A 24,293-nucleotide genomic window follows, 5' to 3' on the forward strand; every position below is an offset into this window, starting at 1 on the left:
CCCCAACTGCAGGATGCAGAGTATGCCCTGTTGGCATTGCTGCATTGGACCTGGAAGACACCATTCAGGACTTCTCACCTCTAAGATAGGATAACTGCTAGAGATGGGAGAGCATGAAAGCTTGGGGGCTTTTCAAATGATCCGATTTGAATGAATTCTGAATATTCAGACACCCCAAAAGGCTGCCATTTCTCTCTTCACATAACAAGAACAACAACAACAACAATAACAAATCTTATTTTCAGAAGCAGGGAGGAAGTGGAGCTGGCCACTGCCAGGGACTTGGGATGTGTCTGGAAAAGATGTAGGTGACAGCAGTGGCACCTCTACTGCTACCCCCCCATCCCCAAAGCAGAGCATCTTTTTCTTCTAACCTGGGTTCCTGTAACTTGGTTACTCATTGAGAGGATTGGTGTGCTATAGTGGATGTGGGACTGAGAGCCCAAATCTATTCCACCCCCCACAGCTGCAGCAATGCCAAAATGGCTACCTCTTGCATCCCGTGGGGGGGGGGGCAGTTGCAGTGGTCTCCTTTGGGCAATTTTGTCTCCTCTGTAGTGATTTTATCATCTCTAAATGCACTATGTAACTTACAACCTGCTCCTGACTGAGTAGCGCACCAGTGGAATGCATGCTCTGCTGGCACACCTGGCCACTGTTGCTAAAGCACTGTAAAGCACTTTGCAACAGCACAAGTCCTGGCTGCACCGGCAGAAAGGCCCGGGCCTTCTCAATGGCACCAGCACTCGCAACAACACTTGCTGGAACAGGAACATCAGGTGCAGGGGAAGGCAGAGTGCTGTCAAGGCAAGAATGGGCTGGAATGGGGCAGGGGGAGGTCAAGTTGAGCTCTGAAGGGGGTTGGGATAGGTAGTGCTGGCATGTGCTATATCCTATCCTATCTCTTGCCTGGGCTGATTTGCTGACATGATATTGCTGGTACATGTCTGAGTTGAACCATTGCAGCTGCTTGGGCTTACCCAGGGGCAATGGGACAAATGTCCCCTTACCCCAAGGAGACCTGCAGCAGGCAAAAATCCTCTGCAGGGTGCAGTGCAGCCCTCACTGGTGTCGCTCCATTGCTGTGTGGGGATGTAGGTAGGATTGTGCTGACAGACCCTCACTGAGAATTGTGTCTAACCAGGCTTTGGCTGCTATGAATTCTCACAGGTTCGTCAGAAGTGCTTGTGTAAACAACTTTTTCATTTTGAGAACGCATTTTAAAAAAAAAAATGCAAAAAGTAATGTTTAATAACATGCATTTTCTGTCTGCATGGAAACCGAAACAAAATTATTCATGTCTTTAGTGATTTAAGGAATTTCAAAGTAGAACTTGTTGTGCATCTGCTATATTTCCACTTCAAGGCTTTTGTGACAGATTGTGCATTAACAAACTAACCTAATAATAACCCTCCACTAATGTGCCTTTGAAATTAATCAGAGTCGCGCTGCCTTCCAATGACTGGAACAGGCCTGGCAATGGAGTATCTTTTATGGCAAATTTTGAAAGTAAGCAATCAGTAGGGGGAAATAAACTACAAAAATGCTTATTCTGGAGGCAACACTTAGAGGCAGTGGTTCTGCTTAAAATATTCTGGTAGACCCTCAGATAACCAGCCGATATTACAATACATCGTGTATTGTCATCACACTTGGCCTGCTCAGGTGTACGCATGTGTATTTTGTTGATTGCTAATGATTATTTCCCAATGTGTAACCGAAAAGGTTTAGGAACGGCTTTGTTTAATACATGCTTAATTTCCCGCATTACATTCCCAGCACGCTCTAATTAAATTCCTCTCCATTTGAGTCTTTGGATTGTCTCAGAGGGTTTGCACAGGTCCAGAATATTTGACAAAATTCAACAAAGCAACTACCTGAATTTGATACATTAACCTTGACATCACATACAGCGTAATTCAGCCCACGCGTTCCAGTGCCACCTTTTTGCAATGACACACACACACATGCACAAATGCTGTATTCCACTCTATGCAGAGAAGCTGCAAATCAATAATTATCACCGCCTCAATATAAGGAGAGCTCGAGGTTGCCATCCATCAAGTGTGGCTCTTGTACAAGACCTTGTTGCGACGCATGGGGGCTGCATACAAATATTGTGAAGCTCATTTCATATATGCTGCAGCATGCTGTGGGGATTCTAATTTGAAGGAAAAGCACCAAATGAAGAGGGTTCTTTTAAAAGAAGCATTAGCTATTGCTGCATTCTGTTCTCTGAACTGGGTTGGCTCTAGGGTTAAAACAAGACAGATCATCAGACTGTAGGGCTGTCATAGATCATGGAGTAGGGCTGGCACAATGTTCGCATGGTCCTCAGTGCAACTCTAGGGACAGGCCAGGGATTCCCAAACTGTAAGTTGTGATACCCTATGGTGTGGCGAGGCACCTCCCAGGGAGCCATGGGCCACTGGCAGCTGGTAGTGAGACAGTGCAGGACACTGGAAATGGCTGGTAAGAGGCTCTGCTCAGCAGGCAGAACTCCTGAATGTAGTTTTGGCATGCTTGGAAAGGCCCTCCCGCTTGCCCTGAACCTCTTACTGGCCATTTCTAGTGCCCCATGCAGTCCCTGAACCTGGAAGTAACTGGTGATGATGTCACCAGGGACACCAGGGACACCTGGAAGTCAGCTGGTGATGACTCACCATGTGAGTCAAAGGGCAGCCAAATCCTGAGCTGCCCAGCATGCAGGGCTGCAGCAGCAGCACCTAAAATGGCTGCTACTGCATCCAGCATGCCCCCGGCAGCTGCCGCCACCTCCTCAGGAGAAAGGGACTTTTGTCCCCTTCCCTCGGGTAAAGCGAGTAGCCCCACAATGGGACTACTCAATTCCACGATGACCTGACGTTCGCGGTAGAGTGAAGAGCCTCCGTGTTGGGCAGCCAACCTGACATGGAGGCTCAGGATCCCATAGAGCAAATCTCCACCTCCAGCCCTGCTCACTCCCCCTGTGGCATGCCTCCTCACCACCCTCTCCCTGCCCTCCCTCTGCCTCCTCCGCCCCAGAATGCCTTCTCCCCACCTTCCTCCACATCCACACCTACCTCTCCACTCCCTGGCGGTCCGTGCAACCGCCAAGTGGCGAAGGTCTGGAGGTCCACCAGTGCTAGCCCAGCACTGACCAGCACTGGCGCTAAGGCCCAAAAACATGCCTTATGGCACGTTTGTGACAGTGCACGCCAGCGGTGAGCCAGTGCGCACTCTATAGGATTGGGCACTGATACATCCAACCAGTCCATATGAGGCACTTGTCAGCTTCAGGCATGATGAAACTGTTTATGTGCTATGATATTATTATTTGTTGGGTTGGGGAAATAGTCTCTGCACAATTCTGGATGTGTTCCATATGCACAGAAGGAACAGTGTTCAGATGTCTTCCTCCTTTCCCATTGAAATAAATGGAAAAGGGCATGTGGAAAAGGGCATGTCTCTCCCTCTCCCATTAAAATGAATGGAAAAGGACACGTGCTCTGAACTATGGTGCTATGAACTTTTGGGGCTGAACTTTGTCCATATCAAGTCAGGAGCTTTAGTGAGCTAACAGAAGAATCCTAACCATGTCTATTCAGAAGTAACTTATATTGTATTCAGTGGGGCTTACTCCCAGTAAAATGTGTATCGGTTTGCAGCCTAACAGAGGAGGCTTCACTGTGTTTAATTGTCCCTAGCATAGGGATAGGATTTGCAGGCTCTGTAATTCAGTGGTAAAAGATGCACTGATGGCTTCATTGTGCTCTCCAGCAGCATTGGCAAGCGCAACAGTGTCACACCATGTGCTGGATCCAGGCACTTATGTCTGGATCCAGCGCTTCTGTTGGTGGCATACATGTTACACTAGCAGGCAGATTTAGATAGGATTAGGCTATAAGAAAACCAGACAAGATAGAAGTATTTTAGGCTGATCACATATGGGTTATAAGGATTCTTTCTATTATAGTAGATCATACCAGACCAGCAACTTTTAACCTTTTTCATCTCAAGACACATCCATCAGTTTTTTGGGTTTTTTTTATAATTTACAAAGTACACCGCACTACAGGTGGGGTGGGGGCTCACATCCACCAATGGCCCTACTAATAAATGACCCTCCCCTAAACTCCCACAACACACCTGTGGATCATTCGTGGCACACCAATGTGCTGCAGCACACAGTTTGGAAATCTCTGCACCAGACTATAGTCTGGTCTGTTTCCGAATATGTACCCTATCTTGTTATATTGAACTCTTCATCAAACAGAAGAGCTGTTTGTTACCTTTCTTTCACAAGTACTTTGCATGCTCCCATGCCCTGCTCAAGATTGTACTAGGAATGGCGCAAGCTCTTTAATCGTGATTCTTATTCTTGCCAGAATAATCTGAAGCCATTGACAATCTTCTGATCTATATTACTGCTCAAGTAATCAAGCTAGAGTGAAGCAGGAGTACCATGTGCAGTGCGTCCTTGTAAAGCCCCATGTTCCGTTAAATAGCTCCCCTTAAAACTGATGATAGATTCACACCCCAGTTCCAAGGCTCAAAGACTGAATGAGATAATGCATATGTTGATGGGTGCTCTGTGAAGATCTGGCTGGATTGGAACCACTGTGTAGCATCTAAAGTTCAGTTCTAGTTTCCCGATCACCCAATTAAAAGGTGATTGGAGTTTGTTTGGCCTGGCCGGGACATGAGAGTCCCTCCCCAAGGGGGAGGAGAAAGGGGCTGGGTCTGGCAGCTACAGCGGACCTTTTAAAAGGGGACGAGACCCAGCCCTCTTCCTTCTTTGTATGTGGGCACCGTGGGAATACCCGCCTGCCCGCCCTGGAGGCAGTCTGAGTAACTGGTCGCCGTTTGGGGCCGGGTAGGAATTTTTTGCTGCCTGCCAAGATTGGCTGAAGGACAGGCAGTTTTTTCGCCTACCCCAGACTGTTGTGGGCCAGGGGGTTACACTCCCCCTGTTTGCAAGCTGCCATTGGTCACTTTAAGAGGGCAGGTGGTGTGGGTTAGGATGTGTGAATGGGACTCCGGGCATGCACCTTCAGGCGGCATAGGCAGGGCAGAACCCTATTTCAGTCCTCAGGGGCTCGGCGGCACGAGGACGTAGACGGGGCCCTGGCCGGGACCGCGGGGCACACCTCAGAGGCTCAGCGGCTCGAGGTGGCACAGTCCGTGGTCCGGCTGCCTTCCCCTTAAGGGATAGACATGGATGAGCGCACCGCCCAGCAGCGGGGCACGACTTGGAGTCGGGTGCATGCCTGCCTGGGGGCAGAGGTTTCTGGTACCGCCCAGAGGTCCCTGCCCGCACCACAGGGGCTTTCGCTGCCTCGGATGCTGCAGGTCTCAGCCTCTGCTTCTCTTGCTTATGTGAAATAAAGTGGCCCTTTCTCCCATATCTGTTGTCTCGAGTGTTCATTGGACAGTGCCGAAACAATCATTCTTGCAGATAGTTGAAAGGTAAATTTTGAAAGAAAGGTCATTAAAAGTAGTATAATTGCTTCCCAATGTGTAATGAATATCGATCTGCCTCCTAAGAGGAGGCTGGATATTTAGAATGACTTTCATTGCTGAAGGTGAAAAGCTGGTGTTATGAGGAAAAAAAAAATCTAACCTATTATGCTGGAAGCCTAAATGCTGAATTCTTGATTATGCTATCAGCACCTTTTGAAGGTACCCAAGTGATGCATATTCAAATTATACTCCAACCAAACCCCATTTTTTTAAAACTTCCATAGAATATCGGTAATCATTTTATCATCAGTTTTCATTTGGGTTGCTATTTCATTTGGGTTTGTGATTTCAATAGCACAACACCTGCAGTGCTACTTTTGGACCCGACTGGTTTAATTGTCATAGTTTTAATAGGCTACAATCAGTTTCATCAGATGGAAAAGACAGGATATACATAGACACGTATGCATGCATAAAGCTGCAATCCTAAACGCTTTCCTGGGAGCAAGCCCCATTGAACACAGTGGGAATTACTTCTGAGTAGACATTCATAGGCTTGCACTGTAGCATGTGATTGAGGTGTTCAGAACTAGAAGTAAACTAAGATTTTAAAGTCCTAAATATAATGGTAAAGTATTTTTTTTAAAAAAACAAAACTTTCCATTGCAGATGAGAAGTCAGTTTAGAATCACAGAATCAATAAAAATACCTAAAAAATAACAATCAGAACACAAATCAGAAAAACTACAAAGCACTATAGTAAACATAGCAGAGAAGTAAATTCAAGCACTACAGAATAAGTAACTCAACTAAAATCTTGCTAACCTTAAAACATTTTCAGATGCCTGCAGAGCATCGTCAAAGGAGAAGTGTACAGTATATTCTGATTGTTTGTGTATGCATTATACATTGTGTATACATTAAAAATTTCTGCTACAATTATTAGCCTTTCTGCTATTCAGCTCTCAGGATAATGTACTTACATGAATTCAACTCAATCCTAATGTGCTGTTGAGTTGGCGCAGCTGTCCCTGCACAAGCTCAGAGTGTTACAAACATGCCAAAAGGCACGTTTGTGCCGATTTGTGGACCGACTGGGCTGGCACAGAGGCCTGCGTCTGCTCAGCAGTGCCGGATCCAATCCCTACTGTCCCGTCAAATTCCCCTTTCAATCTCAAAAAACCGTATGCCCACTGTAGACTAATTAGCTTGCCACATCCAAAGGATATCCAACTCTAGTTACAGGCAGAGCACTGCTGAACCCCACCACCCATGCAAAGGCAATCGGCAGGTAGCTTGCCTGCTCGGGCTGCAGAGTTCTTCCTTTCAATAGTCTTCAGTCAACAGTCTCTCCCACTACAGCAGCTACTGCTCAGTTCACAGCAGCTCCTGGGTGAGGCAGGAACACACCAGTCTTCAGCAATCTCTGCTAGTCTCTAGCAATCTCCAACAGTCTCCGTTGCTGAGTGGGGAGGTGGTGTTTGGGGGTAGGGGAGGGTGGAACAGGGGGAGGATCAGGCCTGGGAGGGGGATGTGATCGGTGGAGGCCTCCTCCACCATATCCTAAACCCTCATTCCAGGCCAGGCAGCCCTACATGGGTTTCCTGGATTTCTATGCAGCTGGCAAGGATCTGCAAAGCCCAATGGGCCTGTGGCTGGGTCATTACTTGGAGTAAGGGTAAATATATCCCCTTACCCTGAGAAGACCTCCAACCATCTCCTAAGCGGCACTGGATGCAGTGCAAGCCATGCAGCCTGGCTGCACCTGCACAGTTTAGGATTAGGCTGTAAGTGCAACTGATACCCTTTCTTATGGCTCACTGCAAGGCAGCTTACAGCTTATACAATTAGATAAGGGTCATTTATACAGAAAAAGAAACATCAGACTAGTGCAGTGGTTCTCACACATTTAGCACCGCGACCCACTTTTTAGGATGAGAATCTATCAGGACCCAACAGAGGTGATGTCATGACTGGAAGTGACATCATCAAGCAGAAAAATGTTTAACTATCCTAGGCTGCAATCCTACCCACACTTACCCAAGAGTATGCCCCATTTACTATCATTGTTCCAAGCATATATGGAGTAGCTTGTTAAAAGTACAGGTCTGTAACATTTCCCCAAATGCAGTCACATACCATTGGACCATCAAGTCTAATATATTAAAAATTAAATACTGAAATGAATGGGGACCCACCTGAAATTGGCTCATGACCCACCTAGTGGGTACCAACCCACAGTTTGAGAAACACTAGACCAATGCAACAGTATAGAATGCAATAGTACAATCATTAAAAAAAAAAAATAAACAAGAGAATTAAAATGCATTTCCTCTGTGCCTGAACTCTGAACTGGTCAAGTGGGTCTGCTCGGGAAGCTGATTCCAAAATTGTGATGCTACCACGGAAAACACCCTTCCCTGGCCATAGAAGAGTACAGTTCACCTGAAGAAGATACTGAAATATGTTCAAGCCATACCTATTTACCAGAGACAGTTCCTGTTTTCTGGTTTCCTGGCTGATCCATCTGTGAGGGCAATTGCAGTGGTCAAGGTAGTTAGAAGATTGGTTCCATCCACCAATTTGTTTCCATTATTCCCACCATTTCAATTCCCTGAATTGGAAAAGGAAGAGGGAATGCATGGAGGAGAGGAGAGTGGTGGACTAGAGCATTGAAGGAACTCTACCCCCTCCACTGTCCTTTCCCCCATCCTTCCTGTTTTGCTTTGACCCCCATATTTCCAGTCCAGGGAGTGGGTGAAGCAGATGCTGACATATGTCCAGGTAATTGGGAGAACATAAGAACAGCCTCACTGGATCAGGCCATAGGCCCATCCAGTCCAGCTTCCTGTATCTCACAGCGGCCCACCAAATGCCCAGGGAGCACACCAGATAACAAGAGACCTGCAAGGCATTCTGGGAATTGTAGTTAAGAACATAAGAACAGCCCCACTGGATCAGGCCATAGGCCCATCTAGTCCAGCTTCCTGTATCTCACAGCGGCCCACCAAATGCCCCAGGGAGCACACCAGATAACAAGAGACCTCATCCTGGTGCCCTCCCTTGCATCTGGCATTCTGACATAGCCCATTTGTAAAATCAGGAGGTTGCACATACACATCATGGCTTGTAACCCGTAATGGATTTTTCCTCCAGAAACTTGTCCAATCCCCTTTTAAAGGCATCCAGGCCAGATGCCGTCACCACATCCTGTGGCAAGGAGTTCCACAGACCAACCACACGCTGAGTAAAGAAATATTTTCTCTTGTCTGTTCTAACTCTCCCAACACTCAATTTTAGTGGATGTCCCCTGGTTCTGGTGTTATGTGAGAGTGTAAAGAGCATCTCCCTATCCACTCTGTCCATCCCCTGCATAATTTTGTATGTTTCAATCAGTCCCCCCTCAGGCGTCTCTTTTCTAGGCTGAAGAGGCCCAAACACCGTAGCCTTTCCTCGTAAGGAAGGTGCCCCAGCCCCGTAATCATCTTAGTCGCTCTCTTTTGCACCTTTTCCATTTCCACTATGTCTTTTTTGAGATGCGGCGACCAGAACTGGACACAATACTCCAGGTGTGGCCTTACCATCGATTTGTACAACGGCATTATAATACTAACCATTTTGTTCTCAATACCCTTCCTAATGATCCCAAGCATAGAATTGGCCTTCTTCACTGCCGCCGCACATTGGGTCGACACTTTCATCGACCTGTCCACCACCACCCCAAGATCTCTCTCCTGATCTGTCACAGACAGCTCAGAACCCATCAGCCTATATGTGAAGTTTTGATTTTTTTGCCCCAGTGTGCATGACTTTACACTTACTGACATTGAAGCACATCTGCTATTTTGTTGCCCATTCTGCCAGTCTGGAGAGATCCTTCTGGAGCTCCTCACAATCACTTCTGGTCTTCACCACTCGGAAAAGTTTGGTGTCATCCACAAACTTTGCAACCTCACTGCTTACCCCTGTCTCCAGGTCATTTATGAAGAGGTTGAAAAGCACCGGTCCCAGGACAGATCCTTGGGGCACACCGCTTTTCACCTCTCTCCATTGTGAAAATTGCCCATTGACACCCACTCCCTGCTTCCTGGCCTCCAACCAGTTCTCAATCCTTGAGAGGACCTGTCCTCTAATTCTTCTAAGTCCTCATGGGAGCACCATGAGGTCTTGAACTAGCCCTAATGGTATATATTGATGGAAAACCACTGTCCTTCTAAGGTTCTCTATTTCAGCATTTCTCAAAAAGCATTTTAGCATTTCACTAGGTGGGACAGGAGCTAATTTCAGCTGTGTCTCATAGCACCTGTCTCAGCTGCCATTGAAAATACAGAGCTGAAAATACAGTTATAGAGCTGAAGAACAGGGTGGGCTCCTGGTGGGGAAGAGAGGCATGGTGCTTTGCCCTGAATAGGTGGGCACTGGAAAGGGGAGAGGGCTGCGTGGTTGGAGAAGATCCAAGTCTGTGTTCTGCTTTGACTTTCAAACTGGAAGGTTTGAATTCCGAGTCATGCAAAATAACAGCATAAGTGCACTGTGTAATGGGACCTTTGACTGATCACGGCTTAAGTTTGAAGCCTAAATTGATGATGTCACTTCTGGCCATGACATTTCTTTCAAGTTAATGACATCACTTCTGGTGGGTCCTGAGGAAGTGCCTTGCTAAATAGTGTGTCCTGGTTGTGACATTCAGCATGACCCTCTCCCTTGAGGGCCGTGTAATCCATTTATTGCCCTTAGAAGTAATTTGGTGGCCATAAACTCATACAGCCACCTAACACCCTTCAGGCCTCTCCAGTTTCAGTTGCCAATTGCTCTTTAACCATAAGAGCATTCAATCCTGGTAGCCAGGCCAATTTAGGGAACCCTCCCCTGAACCGTGCTCCAGCCTGAGCCCCTCTGACTCAGTTTAAACCCAGGAGCAGGTTCCTGTTACTGGGGTCTCCAGGTTTGAACTCAGTCACACTGGATTAGCTCCCACAGCCAAGTCCCCCTTGTTCCATCAGTCCCAGTAATCCAGTCAGTTGTAATAGTTAGGATTTATTGAGTATAGATTTAAAGAATAGTTATACAGACAGCACTGCATCAGTCCAAGATTTCAGAATTTAGGGTAGAGCATATTAATACAATACCATACTCAGCACTAATAAAACAATAAAGAGCTAACTCTAACTATCATTCACCAAAGTCTTACATTCCCAGAGTCCAGTCTGACTCATCCTTGCTGCAGTCAAGGCAGGTCCATCTTGTTAGAATGGTCAAAGCTCAGGCGCCCTTAGCCAGAGACAAAGCTGGAACAAAGGAAAGCTCTTTCCCTTCACTTTTATAGGTCTCCTGACTCATCCACCAATCAGAACTTGGATCCAGCCGAACATTCTAGGGGTGGATGTGCCACAAGCCTCCTTGCTCATGGTGGAATCCCCCCTCCCATCCTGAGAAGTTCACAGCTGTACCTTGTTGTTAATTAAGTTGGCCTTGAAGCCCACTTAGTAGCTTGGTACAGTATCTGAGGCTCCTATGAAGTGGCCTCCTCCACAGTTCTCCCAGACCTGGTATGCACTAATTAGAAGTTGGCTACAGCTGGGGCCTTGTACTCAGGCTTAGCAACATGGCTACAAGCAGAAGCTTTCCTTATTCTGATGTTACCTGGTCACCAATATTCACTTTTCTGTCACACTGGTGCTAAAACATTTGAGAACCACTGCTCTATTTTATATGTAGATGGATGCATCCGTGGTACACAGGCATTTCCATCAATAAAGTTGTCTCAAATTGTGATCCTAGCCCTGGACCAGGACCACAAAATGCCACCAAAAGCTAGAAGTGACCATTTTAGGCCTTCTGGAGGCCTCAGAAGGCCTTCAAAGGCTCTGTAAGGGGGCCTTAAGTAGAACCAAAAGAGAGGGTGCTGCGGGGAAGGGGTCATAGCACCCCCATGCTGGGTGGAACCAGGGCATTTGCCCCCTGATCTTTCCTTAGGTACACTGATACTCATCTCATAAAAGGTACAGTTATCACAAGAAAAAAAAAATGAACAGTCCACAGCTAGAGTAGAGGTATACTTTCTGCATACAATTTATCAGGGCAAAACAAACCAAAACTATAAGCTCTACATATAATAAACAGAAACAAAAGCATCATAGTTTCTAAGACCTGAGAGATGCTTTCCTAGATTTCAGAAAAAGCAGAAGAAAATCACCAATTCTTAATGTATTTTGAATGTACATGTCTTGAAACAGTTATAAAACTCAATCTGAGAGATCGCTGTGAAGGAACACTGATTAATCACTTATTAGGCATAGATTAGATTTTCCAGAGAAGCCAGTTCAGGTGTTCTCCCAAGTGGCCATCAAAAGTAGGTTCTTCAAAGAACAAAAGTTATAGCAACTGCTGTAAAGCAAATTATAGCAAAAAAGAAATGATGAAAGAAATGAACTGCTATAAATTAAAACTAGGCTGAATAGTCCAATCCCAAGTGTGCAGTGGTATTGAGGTAGTTCCCCAAAGAGAGAAACACCACATGGGAGACTGGAGGAAACGAGTCCAGGTCTCCATGGCATAAAACAGCACCCAATACAACTCATAAGCAAACAGAGTTGCTGTCTTCCTAAGGAGCTGGAGCAACACAGTTCAGTGGCTGGGCTGGTGGCTGGAGGTGGGTTCAGCATCCTGGTTGAAGGTACTAGACCAAGGGGTTCATGGTTCATGGGGAACTCTATGGAGACTTTATTGCATTCGTTGATTCTTGAAGTTAGCAATGCATGGATGACTGTAGAATGATCCCTGGCCTCCAGAAAAGGATGATTTTATATACCTTGTGTAATTGATATAAGGTGATCCTGACCATTGCCACCAGCTCTTAGAAACAGGTGAGATCCTGGAGCAGTTTGTGACAGATCAACAGGGAGGGACAGATTTAAAAAACCTTTTCCAATGAACTAATCTGCCTTTTCCTGAATCAAACCATTGATCCATCTAGCTCAAAACTCAGCTAACTGATCACTGCTCTCCAGGCTTTAAGGTAGTTTCTTGTCCAACCCTACCAGGCTAGACAAAGGATTGAATTTGCAACCCTCTGAATGTGAAGCATGGGCTCTTCCACTGAACTTCAGGTCACAGCACCATGAGCTGTCTGGCAGGAATTGTACATAGGGTATTCTGCATGTGTGAACAAATAATAATAAATCCCCACTATTCTTGTGAACACCAACTACCATAAAACTTGTTCTTATCATTTCAGCCAGTATGTGAACTCCATTTCCCCCACTCAAACGATATGCATCTATACTTCTTTAGACCTTGCTTGGCGCTTAGCTAGGGAGCAGATCATCCTCTTGGCCAATACATTGCTGTAGGTGCTGCTAAAGTTCGTGTCATTCATAATACACTTCACTCTTGACGATTGGTAGCGATATTTCTAGCTTTGTTGAGGGTCAATTGCTGTACCTACACTACAAGTTTAAGGTTGCAATCCTCCCTTACTACAAGGGAGTGTCAGTGGGATTTACATCTGAGTATACATGCTCAGGATTGCACTGTTAGAGGCCATTTCAACCCCACTGATTTCAAGCCTGGGAAAGCTTATATCACAAGCCAGCGCTGTGGCTTTGAAAATGCCACATGGTTCTTGTTTTCGCAATATACTTCTTGCTGAAAAGTGTTATACAAATATATAATATTATGCAGCTGTGATCATTCCTAGAACCTTGAATGACTGCTAGAAGGGTTAATGTTTGCTTGCCTACCCCATATGAAAATATGGATATCTTATTTGTTTTTACCTAGTGGCTCATTGTGTGAAAACTATTCCCTATTCACCCTGCTGCCTACTCACCATTTCCTATCTACTCAGCTATTTCTGTACATGCATTACCACTAAGTCACAACCCCTTTCCTACACCTGTCATGTGTTACAGCAGTGGTTCCTAAAATAGTGGGTTGTGACCCACTAGGGGAACTGGAAAAGGGCCATTTCCCTTAAAGGGAGGGGCCCAGAAATGGGTGCCCCAATGGTGCTGTGGGGACTCAGGTTTTTTTTATTATTATTATTAAATTTACCTAGAGGGCAGCATTGGCCTCCTGCAGGGTCCGAGGGGCTTGCACAAAAACCAGAAGTACTTTTGATCATATATAAGTGCATACAGCAGCACTGAGGACATCAGAGGGGGTGCAAGCCCTCTGAACCCTGCAGGAGGCCAGTGATACCCTCTAAGTAAGAGGCTCTGGGCCCAGAACTGGAACTAATGCCAACCAGAGAAAAGGAAGAGCTCTGGGTGGCGGTAAGGATTTTTTGGGGTGGGGCAGACATTCCGGGGTGGGGGAGTAACCAGGGCATGGGGCGTGGGACCGGCAGAGCTTCCCTCCATCGGATCCTATTCTCCATGTCAGACTGAAAAGCGCCAGATGGACATTGCCTGGAACAAGGGAAGAGTTGGTAGAATAGAGTTGGCAGACTTGAGAAGCTGCATTGTGGGGTTGGGGCTTTCCTTGGGGGAAGGGAATGAAAGTCCCCTTCCCCTGAGGAGATCTCCGGTGGTCCCATGGTGCCACATGATACAGCAGTAGCCATTTTAGTGCCACTGCACATGACAGTAGCTCCAAGTATAGGATTGGGCTGCCTGTTTCCTAAATGACCGTTCAAGAAAGAAATCTGATGAAGACTGCTGTTACCAATGCCTTTAAGTAAAAATGTGCTTTGCAGTTGAAAGTGGACAGAAGTATTATTGCACAGAGGTTTCCAGGATGCCCTCTAATAGTTCCTGACACAACATAATAATGTCATTTGACCAGGAAAACAAAGTGAATGAAGGAAAACACTCCCTGAATGTTCAGTCTGGTGGTTTCATTCTCCAGAAATTAATGCACAGACCCACACCTAAACAGGCTGAATGTTTTCTACGAACTTAAATTAAATTTCAGACATCATTGGCCTCAATCTGAGGAATGTAAACATTTATTAAATGACAGACTGAAAATAGCTGGCTTAACAGAGAGAGATGGTTTCCTATTAATTCTCGGTAGCATTTTCCTGATCACTGCTTTCAATGTTTTCTAAAAGCCATCTACGGTTCTCTTATTTCTCAGAGCTGCCTCTCACCCAAGGGAAAGCGATATGCTAAAGTAGAAAAACATCAGTTTTGCCACATCATGCCCTCCCCTCTCTGTGGACACAGCAGTTGTTTCAATACAATCTCACTTAGGCAAACAGCAGAGACCCAGTCCAGAGGCCATGTTCAACCCAGTAAGCATAAGGGGCTCTGTTGTTCCTTGAAGTGGAGAGAGACTATCCCTGTGTGTTAAAGAATGCATGCAAAGCTGTTTTACCATTAACATCGTTGAACTGGCTGGAGTATTGGATCTGTTTGACAGTGATACTCAGGTTGGGCAAGCTGCTATTTCTTAGTTTAACCCAGCGGTATTCAAACTGGGGGAGGGCCCTGGCCTCTTTCCCCTTAAGGGGCAGGGGCAGGTGGGAAGGCAGCGACGTGATCCCCAGGATCGCGTTGCTAAGGGGGGCTGCAGGGACTGGGGTGCACTCACCAAACCCTGCAGCAGCCTCCTGGGGGTGTGGGGAGCCCTGCGCAAGAGTCTGCAGGGACCCTAGAGTTCCAAAAGTGAAAGTGAAGTGATCGCGCTCCATCTCCGCAAAACTGGAAGTGGAGCAATTGCTCCGCTTTCACTTTTAGAAGCCTGGGGAGCCCTGCAGATGCTCATGCAGGGCTCCCCGCACCCCAGACAGGCTGCTGCAGAGACTGGTGAGTGCATCCCAGTCCCTGCAGCCCCCTGAGCAACGCGATCCTGGGGATTGTGTCACTGCCTTTCCCCCTGTCCCCGCTGCCTCCCTTCCCTCCCCTGCAAGGACTTACTGCAGTTTCCAAACTCCCAGAGAGTTTGAAAACCACAGGTTTAACCTATCACAGAGTCCTATGGCCCACAGTGTTGTTATGAGTCCATCTATGTATATAATTAACTAACAAACTAATACTCATGCACAATTGAAACTAAATAAAAATCTATCAACAGGAACATTCCAAATGTAATTATTCCTTCTCACAATAATGTACAAATCAATCAATCCCGACGGCATTCATTCATAGAACTCAACTTCTCCCAGACATGTTTTGAATTCCAGCTTCGCCATTCACTCTTGTACATCACATGGAAATTCAAATTTATCATATTCATTATAAAGGATCATCTTCATGTGTAGAAGAAAATTTTGCTATGCAAATGAGGTTAAAATATACTGATACCTTTGGCTGAACCCAAAGAAAGCTTCTGAAGCAGTTACAAACGTCTTTAAAATATTTTTCATCTGATCCACTGCTTCCCAGATTGTCTCTAATATCAAGGGTGACATCAGAAGCCCGTCAGGTTGGGCAAAGGCCAAAGGTCCATGGACTCCAGCCAACCCCAGAAACCTCTCAGTGCAGGCAACTGCACCATGAGTCACTCAACCAAACCACTCTCACTGCTATAACCTTGTCCCACCCCTTTCCCAAGAAGCAGTTTGGCTTCTTCTCTTAATGGATGGAGAGGGTGGGAGAAAAGACTGCTTGGGCACCCTTCCTTCAGCGCTACTGAAGATGGCCCCGTACAGTACTGAAGATACTGAAGATTCACTCCCGAATCGGCCTTTTCAGCCACACTAGACGCTGTGCCAGAACCACCATCCAGAGCGCAATACCATAGTCTTCCGAGACTGAAGGTTGCCAACAACAACTGAAGATGGCCGCTCTCTAATCTCTCCTTTTCCTTTCCCTGACCACATCAAGGAAAGAAAGAGGAGTGATCTTAAAGGTTCACCTTTCCCTCACTGTGCCACCAATCCAAGTCCTGAGGGGTAAGCATCCTCCTTGGAGATCATTCCCCTTTTCCCTGATCATGATGTTGGAAAAAACAGGAGCAGTCTTGGAAGGAGGCTCTTCCTCAGCACTGCCAATGTAAGAAAGGAAAGTGTCAACCAAGATCACTCCATGGTGTGCGTGTGTGTGTGTGAGAGAGAGAGAGAGAGCGAGAGTGCTCACATGACCATGGGGCAGGTGGGTTCAGATTTTGGTTTGGTCCAAGACTCTGGTCCAAGACTGCCCCATTGACTCTGATGCTGCCACTACCAAACATGAATGAGTTACAGCTCAATGCTAACCAGCTTTCCAGCACCAGTGTAGTTGCAATGCAGCCCGATGCAACTTTTGTGCCTTGTTGGCTCAGCTTCATCAGCATTGAAAAGTCAGTTAGGATTGGGCTGCTAAAGTACAATGCATTTGTTGTAAGTTCACTTTTTTTTCTGACCTTCTTTTTCATCAGTGCGAACGTAGCTTGATGGCCCTTAATGCTTTTCTGTTTATTGAGCTGCTAAATCTTTGCAGGTAGTTATTAAATTGCTGACACAAAACAGAATAGATGTGTTATGTTGACTGTTGTACATGAAAATGCAGTAAAGTATGTGTATATAATCACTACATATATTGATTTCCATTGTGGGCTTTCTGAGAATTAAAAGATAAAAAAGTCAGTTAAGTTTTTACACTGACAAGGTGTGACCTCATATACATTTTTATAATTCATAACCAAAACATAGTTCAGGTGGGTGTGATGACAGGTAAATTGGCAGAGTTCCCCAGGAGATGAATTAGAAATCATAGACGCCATAAACCAATGATTTTCAATCTTTTTCATTGCATGGCACACTTAGAAGGTGCAAAAATGGTCAAGGCACACCATTAGCTTTTGCAATTGACAAGGCATACTACTCTGTCAGCAGGTGGGTCACATCCCCAATGGCCCTAACAAATGACCCTCCCCAACTCCTGTGGCACACATGCGAACCCCTCGCGGCACACCACTGTGCTGTGGCAAAGAGGTTGAAAATCATTTCCTTAAACTATACCGTATTTTGGTGGTCCTGTAAGAATTCACAATGACAAATTCAAATGCCCTCTTCAAATCACAATTAATTCTTCTTCTTCTTCTTCTTCTACTACTACTACTACTACTACTACTACTACTACTACAGACTGACAGGCCAGTCCTAACTCAGAAGTGAGTCCTATTAACTGCAAAATTATTTACTACCAAGTCAGTGTTCATAGGGCACTACAGTCTGTTGCCTCCTAATTCACAAGTAATGACAGAGCTCTGTTGAGAAATCAAGAGTGTACCATTGGTGCATTAGCATATCATTGTCTGTGCTGGCTTACAGCAACTCTCCAAAGTGTCAGGCAGAGATCTTTGCCAATTCAATTACCCTTTCTCCAATATTTCAACCAGAGATGCCAAAAACTGTAGCAGGGATTTCTGGCATGCAACATGTGTGCTCTACCCCTGAGATGAAAGTAGTTAGACATTAGCAGCCCTCTAAGGTCTCAGACAAGGATCTCTACCTGAGATCTTTTCAACTAGCAATGCCAGGGTCTGATTCTGGAAGCTTCTATGTATACAAATCATGTGCTTTATGCTGAATTATGGTGCCTTCCTAATTCTGCTCACAGTAAAAGCAACTCCACATATTCTTCAAAGGGTGGGATTGTGGATTATTCTAACAAGGATGCTCTAGAGTCTGTGCTGTATCATGTACAATCACGAACCACAGGTAGGTAGTAATCTGGAGTTGAGATATTTGGATGCCTTCATATAAATGTCTCTCAGAGGCCTTCTGAGGTGCAGGGAGGTCACATGTGACCTCTTCACACCTCACAACCTCTTTGGACATGACCAAAAGGCATTTTCAGTTGCATCTATGGGTCCTCCAGATGCGGGTTCAGAACCCACAGTGAGTCAAATCCACAGATAAGCATGACCCATGGTGCGCATGTGCGTGGGGGGAGTGGCCCTGCTCTGATGGCAGCAACAGCGCCACAGTAATCACAGCACCTCCACTATCAAGGGGCTTATTTCTTACCTTGGGGGCAGAGCTGGCCTCCTGCAGGGTTCTGGTGGCTGGCAGCCCTCTCTGATGTCCTCCAAGGCTTCTGTAAACAGTCCTTATCTACGATCAGCAGCTATTTCCAGTTGTCTTGTGAAAACGGAAGTAGCTGCTGATCGGAGATAAGGATTGTTTACAGAAGGCTTGGAGGACATTGGAGTTGGCTGCAAGCCTCCAGGACCTCGCAGGAGGCCAGTTCTGCCCCCAAAAGAAGAAATAAGCCCCTTGATAGCAGCAGTGCAGCAATGGCTGTGGTGCTGTTCCTGTCCCCTCTCCCTACCTCCCTCCCCACCCAAACAAATACTTACATGGTTCCCAACTCCTCTGCAGCAGTTTGGGAACCACTGGTTTACACCCATGTCTGTCCCTGTGTTAGTTTTGCTTCGACTCAACAGTTAAATCTTCATTTAAAGAAAGGTTTTATATTACCATTCAGATTGATTTCCCAAGGAAGCCCTGAATCTTTTGAAACTTTCCAGAGAACTGCCTTAGGGTCAGCTTTGCATTTTCTTTTACTCTGGTGGAAAACAAAATACTGTAATCATCTCAAACCTCTAATGCTGTTTTTGTTTTTGTTTTTAAAAAAGGATAACTCCTGAATTCCTGCACTAATCTTTCTGAAACTTTGCAGGGAACTTGTCTAAAGTCCTCTCTATATTTTCTGTAATTTTTATGCAATTTGGTCATAGAAATTGGCAAGAACAGCAGAAACCTTTTAAAATGATCAAACTTCAATGGCCTCTGGAATGAACATCCTAGCATGTATACAGGTAACACTTTTCAAGCTTTTTTTTCCCCTCGTGAAGGGCTTTCTTCCCTGAAAAATTTATCCAATTATGAAAAGGAAGTTAAAATGTTACAGTGAATTGAAATTTTCCTATTAAAATAATGAGATTCAAAAATGAATCAAAACGGAAACAAAACCACCACTCAGATCAAGTACAGAAGGACGCAAATTGTTGAAATGAGCCAACAAAATGAATCAGGTCATGATACAAATCAAGCAAGGGAAATGTGAAACGGTATTTTAATTGTTAACTTTTTGCATCCTCTAGCATGTTTTGGGAAGAATGTTACAATTTGGGAAGGAAGTGTATTGTCCTTGTGAAAATGAAGGCTGATCTACCACACCACTACATAGCCGTTTTTTTTCCATCCATTGGAATGATTCTTGTTCCATTGATAAGAGTATCGTGAAAGCAAAGCATGTCTCACAAAGATATACCATGGGTCCTGTTCCTGACTTGGGACTCAATCCTATCCTTTCCAGTGTTGGTGCAGTTGCGCCAATGGGGTTTGCGCTGCATCCTGTGGTGGAAGGGCAGTTACTGGAGAGCCTTCTTAAGGTATAGGAATGTTCTCTTACCACAGGCCTGCATTGTGGCTACACCAGACCTGGAAAACTGGATAGGACTGGGCCCTCAGTCTTCTGAAATGAAGCTTCTGAGCTGTTTAACAGATTTGAAAGAGCAGTTTCAAAGATTTGAAGGAACATGAGTGCAGTCTTTAGTAGATCATTTAGGTAATCGTGCATGGGGCCAAAAAAAACAATGCATCTCATCAGAATCACAGAATGGGAAGGGACCTACAAGATCACTGAGTCCAACCCACTGCCAGAACAGACCATCCTACAACATCCCTGATAGATGGTTCTCTAGCCTCTGCTTAAAGGCCTACCACAGACCTTAAAAACCCGGTCACTCTGTACCAAACAGGAACTTCCTGACCATCAGGCAGTTCTTCCTAACCATTGAGCAAAACTTCCCCTGTTGTAATTTAAACTCCAAAAAGTATGACCTGGTGGTAAAAGGGTGGTAAAATGCTAATGTATGTCCATTTGAAATAGTTGCACATGCAATACAGTGACCTGAACTAAATCAGAAACCAAATGTAGTTGGATTGGACAGGACTGGATGTTCACAGCAAACCCAGGGAGTCACAACCAACTGTAAGGTGATGGGTAAAGAAAGGCACAATTTGCCTTGAAGGGTGAGGGGTTGGCAAGAGAAGTCCTGAACACTTCCATCAGTCGCTGCTTTGCTCCCTCACACAGTACTGTTCCCCAGCTGGAAATATGACATATCTTACTTGCATTACAGAGAAGACTAGCAGCTCAGTCCTGAGCTGCCCAGAGCACAGGACTTCCATGGTGTCAAAACAGCTACTGCAGCATCCATCACGCAACTGGGCAGCCTGCAGCGGCTCCTTGGGAAAAGGGGACTTTCACCCCCTTCCCCCAAGTAAGGAAAGTGATCCCGCAATGGAACTACTCGATTCTGCGGCAGGTCTTCAACCAGCGCAGAATCAATGAGTTCCATGTTGGGCCACATGGCTCAGGATTCATTCATTCATTCATTCATTCATTCATTCATTTACCTTTGTTGGCATATGAGACATACAAACAAACAAAAAAAGTAGCAATAAATAGTACAATAAGTTACATGAGCATTACGCCCATTTTAACATTGGAGGTCAGAAGGTCAAAGAATACAATTTTTATAATTGACAGAGGCATTATCATAAATTTGTATTATTTATGCTAATAGCTCTTACAACACTGTACTTACATTAGTTTATACCAACTGATTAAATGGAGGGAGAGCTCTGAGGCTCTGTATTACCAGTTTTATAAAGGTTGCTAGTTGGGTAATAAGTGATTCATCAACTCCATTCAGCAAATGTTGTAGAATAAATTTATCAAGATGTCCTGGAAATTTTGAAAGAATTGGGTCTAAGTGGAGTAAACGAATATCCTTATATAGATTGCAGTACAATAATGTGTGGGTCAGGCACTCTACTGTCTTGCTGTTACATATGCAAAGTCGTGCTTCGTACGGCTCAGGATCCCACGGAGCCAAGCTCCACTGGTCTGCTCTCCTCATACCCCGCAACACCTCTGCCCACCCTCCTCCTGTCCTCCCCACTTCCTCCCCACTCCAGAGTGCCTCTTCCCTGCCTTCCCCCACACCCTCACTCACCTCTTCACAGCCAGGCAGCCTGGGCACACCGCACATTGCACGTTTGCAACAGTGTGTGCCAGTGGTGAGCTGGTGCACACTGTTCAGGATCGGGCCCTGAGTGGGGATAGAGATTGTGGTGGAAACAGTGATCCAAGGCAGGAAGAAGAAACCTTTCTGTGACCACCACTTCTCCAAGTCACACAATCCCTCAGTCACTTGGCAGCTGTTTGGACTGAGAAATGGTATGACATGGATCTGAGACCCAACACCAAACCATTTAGATAATAAATCATCAAAGGTAGTGTGTACATTTATATTCCACTCTTGACAGCCACATTAAAAGTGTGGCATTCTGTTTTCTCTCTTTTTTTGTAAATGTCTAGCTACACAAATTGGAGGTTACACAGAAGCAGTGAATGGAACATATAATGATTCTCTCAGTGAAATTATATAAAACAGCCTGGAGGTTACTTAGGTCAATGAGAATGACTTAGTTTTGTTTTTTTGTTTTAAAAAAAAAAGTCAGGCAGGCACCTAAATATGTACCCTACGTCACAGCGGCAAATATACATACCAAGCCTAATTTTAGCATCCTCTTGTTTACAGCTGTGACGTTGGGTACATAACGGCTAATTATCCCGTATTTTGCAGCCGTGTTGGGAGGATTTCATGGCAGGTAACAGTTTTGCCAGAGAAATAAAAGGCATGTCAAATACACTTTATCTCACTGTCACAGAGTTCTTCCAAAAGTGTAATTCACTCCCACATAATGTTTCTGTGGAGAGCCAAAGCACTGTAAATGAGAAGAAGGCCTGTGGTGTTTTGCCTTCAGTTTGCACATCTGCTCACAGCAATGGTGACAGCCGAGAAAAGGACCCCGAGCCTATATTTTCCTTGCTATTATTTGTACCCATGACTTCTGCTTCATTGCTGGTGTTGGCGTTCAGCTCAGATATATTTAGAGCAGCAACTCCCAAACCTTGTGCTAGTCTAGTATACTGGTCTAGTAGGGGGAAGCTGCTATAGTGCTTTGAGAAATAAGCACATGGATTAAACATTAAAAAGTTTGAACAACTCCAAAATACCAACAGAAAAGGCTGCCCAATGGATCTCTGTATGACTCCAAGTTTTCATTTGCCCTGCTTCCACTCAGCCTATAAAGCAGTGATTTTCAACCTTTTCCACCTCACAGCACACTGACAAGGTGCTAAAATTGTTAAGACACACTATCGGTTTTTTTTACAATTGACAAGGCACACCACTGTACTAGTAGGGGGGGGGGGGGTCACATTCCCAAATAGCCCTACTAACAAATGATCCACCCTCAAACTTCTGCGGTACACTTGCGGGCCACTTGCAGCACACCAATGTGCCACAGACACTGGTTGAAAATAGCCGCTCTAAAGTAAACAATTCTGCAATGTCTCTTCATTGAGAATGATTAGATAATAAAATTATAGCCAAGCAGAGATGCAGCAGAATTACTCACCCTCCAGAAAGGGCCCACTGCCTTGTATACAGTCTAAAAGCTAGGCTCAGCACCAAGGTCTTGCGGCACCCTCCGGCAAGGTTCTTTTCTGATCCCCCATGGCTGACTTGGTATATAGTAGGAAGTGACAAGGGGACGAGGCAGCATATTGAACTAGCCCATTGGCAGGTGCCAGGGATTTAGCAAAGGGTATGGTGTGGGTGTGGCTAGCTGGGCACTCCAATGACTGGTCCATGCAGACTTCTGATAGGTCCATGTGCCTCTTAGCCAGGTGTGCTTCTTTGCTGCCACTCAAAGTGTACAATGCCAGATGAGATGCTCTTTGCTTGTCTCGTGCAGTGGCTGAGTGGTTAGAAGGCAGGTCTGTGAAGTGGTCAATGTGGGTTCAAGATCCATGACCCTCTCCGCTTTTGTCCCTGCCATAGGTGTTTCCAGCCAGTCATGCAAAAGGTGAGTGCCTTGCTGGTGAGGGCAAGTCCCATGGCTGGGCTTAAGCCCATCTCACCTGGCTCCCAGCCTACGCCTTTGGGCAAAGGGCCATTAGCACCCTGCTTTGCCTGAGTCCTGTTGCAGTTCACCTTGTGACTCAATCCCGTTGTTTCCTGTTGACAGATGACCCTGCAAAAACTCAAATCCTTGCTACGGAGAGGCTTGTATGTTTGTTTCACTTGACTGCTCTCTTCCAAGATAGCTATCTTTCTACCTTTGCTCTATTACTTTATTCTAAAGGTTTCCCTTGGCTGTTTGTTTATATGGGCATGAGGAGACTCCAATTCTGGCTGCAGAGGCTCCTAGCACTTCTTTGCTTCTGCCCCTATGCTACTGATGCCTCTGGGTAAGGTGTGGGGACTGTGGCATCATTGCATTGTGTGTGTTTAGTGTCCTTGAGGAATCTCCCCATGGTTGCAGGAATACCTGTTGCTATGTTATTCATTCCTTGTGGCTGGCAGGGGGGTGTCCCCCAGCATTGGCCATTCATGGTCCCTGCATCTGCCCCCTACCTCCTGCTCAGTTCACTTTAGCGGCATTTCTCTGGGTGCCAGTGTGATTGAATACAATGATTGGCTCCTTGGAGATCATAGTAGCAGCAACTGTTACCCTGCAGATGCCCGATCTCGTCTGATCTCGGAAGCTAAGCAGGGTCAGGCCTGGTTAGTACTTGGATGGGAGACCGCGTGGGAATACCGGGTGCTGTAGGCTTATACCAGTCTTTTGAGACTGAAGGTTGCCAACCAGTTGGAGATCATACCAATAACACATGAATGTCACATGACTGATGCACCAACTGCGCAGCAATGACACACTGCTATCATGTAGGTGACATGTAGGTGTCATGTAGGTGACATGCTGACTTCATGGTGATGATGGCATATGGATGTCACATGGTTGATGCACTGATGCCATGGCAGTGATGCGCTGCCATTAGGATGCTGCTCCATGGATAATAAGTTGTGCTGGTGTGACACTAGGGGTGTTACTG

General features: G+C 45.6%; 1 pseudogene; it reads left to right on the forward strand.

Annotated features, from left to right (window-relative positions):
• The first annotated feature begins 23,893 nt into the window (after positions 1-23,893).
• Positions 23,894-24,013, forward strand: LOC136647010 (5S ribosomal RNA; annotated as a pseudogene).
• The last annotated feature ends 280 nt before the right edge of the window (positions 24,014-24,293 follow it).

Source organism: Tiliqua scincoides, chromosome 3 (assembly GCF_035046505.1).
Source record: "Tiliqua scincoides isolate rTilSci1 chromosome 3, rTilSci1.hap2, whole genome shotgun sequence".
In the NCBI taxonomy this organism is placed as follows: Eukaryota; Metazoa; Chordata; class Lepidosauria; order Squamata; family Scincidae; genus Tiliqua; species Tiliqua scincoides.